This window comes from Schistocerca piceifrons, chromosome 5 (assembly GCF_021461385.2).
Source record: "Schistocerca piceifrons isolate TAMUIC-IGC-003096 chromosome 5, iqSchPice1.1, whole genome shotgun sequence".
Taxonomy (NCBI): domain Eukaryota; kingdom Metazoa; phylum Arthropoda; class Insecta; order Orthoptera; family Acrididae; genus Schistocerca; species Schistocerca piceifrons.
Window position 1 is genome coordinate 133,871,622 of NC_060142.1, and position 2,560 is coordinate 133,874,181.

Below are 2,560 nucleotides of genomic sequence, written 5' to 3' on the forward strand. Positions count from 1 at the left end.
TTCGTCAACAACACAGTGGACAGGGGTCACGAATATACGCGCAGCTAATTCTGTGTGACCAACTGTGGAAACCGAAAATTTCTAGGGAGACGAAATAAGGAGTGGGGGCGATATTAGGGCCCCTTACATTACTCTCAATGAACTGATCATTCCAGTCAATAATGCCTTTTATGTATCCTCACGTTTAGTGAGGATAGACATGGATCACAGATTTTTATTATTACTATCCTCCCACCATTAGTTCTAACCTTTGTCCTAAAACTTCCTTTTATTTCCATTGTTGTTTCCTCGATGTGCAGGTCGAACAACAGAGGAGAAACACTTAATCCTTATACTATGCCCTTTTTAATCTGAGCACTTATCTCTTGAGATTCCATTGATATTGTTCCCTCTTGTTTCTTATTTAAATTGTATATTACCAATCTTTCGCTACAGCTTATACCTCTACATAACGCCAGTAAATGAATTGTTTGCTCTGCAACTGTCATGGTGTCGTATACACTATTTTATTTTATCGTAAATTAGTTAGACACGTGTACACGTAACGTGGCCTTTGTTTGTCCTTGTGCGATCTGAGTATGTTTGATGCCAATATCAGTGCAGTGGAAGACAAACACTAAGCTGTAGCAGATTCCACTACCCACAAGTATATCAAGCCTTCATCTAATATTTATTAATTTTATCGCAGCTTCGGCGTTTAAGGAATACGTAATCTTCATGAATTCACGGTAGAAAATTTATTTATTTTAAAGTGTATTATGACACTATTACAGCTTATCTCAAGAATTTCCAGTAACAAATATCTTAAGGAGTATATCTACATCTATGTATGTTATGGCGCATAGTTCTAGTTTCTGCCAGTAGCTGGCACTTTTGTCGCAGCACTGCAGTCATTGACGATGCCAGAAAATCAAAAATCCCAGATGACAACAGGCTGCGCCCCCTTATCTATCAAGCGATAAACCACAGCCTCCTTAACTATGACTTTATCATCACCATCATGTGACACATGACACCCTCTCATTCCCTCTTCCCCCCTTCCCCTCCTAATTTACTGTCAGGTCAATAAGAGTGTAGTATTAAAACGAAACAGCCAATCACAGTGTAGCATTTAAGTGACCATTAAAACAGTGTAATACACTGTAGCTCAAGAGTATCCCTCTCGACTGTGTTCAAAAGAATCTCAAGGATATGAAATTTTTATACCACATTGAAAATAATGTAGGGGAGACCGGGGCTAGTAGGCTTATGGGCTAAGTTGGAAACCAGTTTCTTTTTTCTACCGCTATAAGATCTGAGCGCTAGGATAGCATCAGTTAAATTCACAAACAACGTTGTACCTTCCATTGCAGTTTCTTTCTGACGAGAACTCCCAGAGAGGAAGGACTTAATGTTTCTTGTTTTTAAGACGTGATAGTATTTATTTTTTTTCTTTCACTGTAATTTTTTGTTATTACATGAAGCTCTAGAATCCATCGGAATTTTAAGCAGCTGTGATGGTTAGAGGAGACAATAGTAATTGTGTTCAAGTACTGAATTCCTTCGTAAAACTTTTTGAGTAGCGGTGAGGCATCCATCTTGTCTAAAATGTGTTGTTGGGGCAAGAAGGCGTCTCGGCTTAGGGGCATGTTGGCATAGACCACGTGGCGTATGTCAATTTACCCCTCACTGACATTTCTTTCACATGGGTATCTGCTGAAGTGTTAAAACTACTTCCTGATACATTTCATTGAAGTTTATCATGAGGAATTACAAGAGAAAGACGGAACGCGCAAACCATACTGCTCGGAACGTAAAGAATGCCATACGCGCTCACATTATCGACAAGAGAAGCCGAGACACCTCAGCAGAGGAATTCAATATCCCTGTACGGAGCTTAGCTAGATATTGCCTAAAAGCGAGAGAATGTGATGTTTTCACTGATGAAGTCCCTGATGTTGTAAGTGGATATAAAACTCCTAGGAAGGTGTGTATCAGCCAAGTGACATAACTTAAAAAAAATAGTTATGTAAGCTTTTCCCTGTAGTTCTATTGAACTCCTAGGCCATACATCTAGCTACTACACATGCCTGTCATAATATCAGATTCTCAACTGATGACATACTACGTATTTTGTGTTACAGGTTTTCTCTCTTGAACAGGAGTAGGTTAGAAAATTTGCTTTTCAATACTCCACCAAAAATGAAGTTAACGTACCACTTTGTTGGGAGCAAAGGAAAATGGCAGGACCTGTTTCATACACGTATTTTATGAAGAGGCATCAGAGTTTATCCATCCGAACACCTGGAGCCACAAGCCTAGCCAGGACCACCAGTTTTAATGAAGAAAATGTGATCAATTTCTTCAGTTTGCTTAAAAATATTGAAAGGTGGCTACACTGAGCCACAGCCCCAGAGATTGTGCCAAAGAGTTTTATTCCGCCGCCTCCACTGGCAGGGCTTTTTGAGAACTCGTAGTAGTCAGTGCTTGTCGAGAATTCGTAGTAGGCAGTGCTTGCTGAGATGTCGTAGTGAAAAGTTCTTGTCGAGAGGTCGTAGTGGAGAGTGCTTGTTCCATGTTT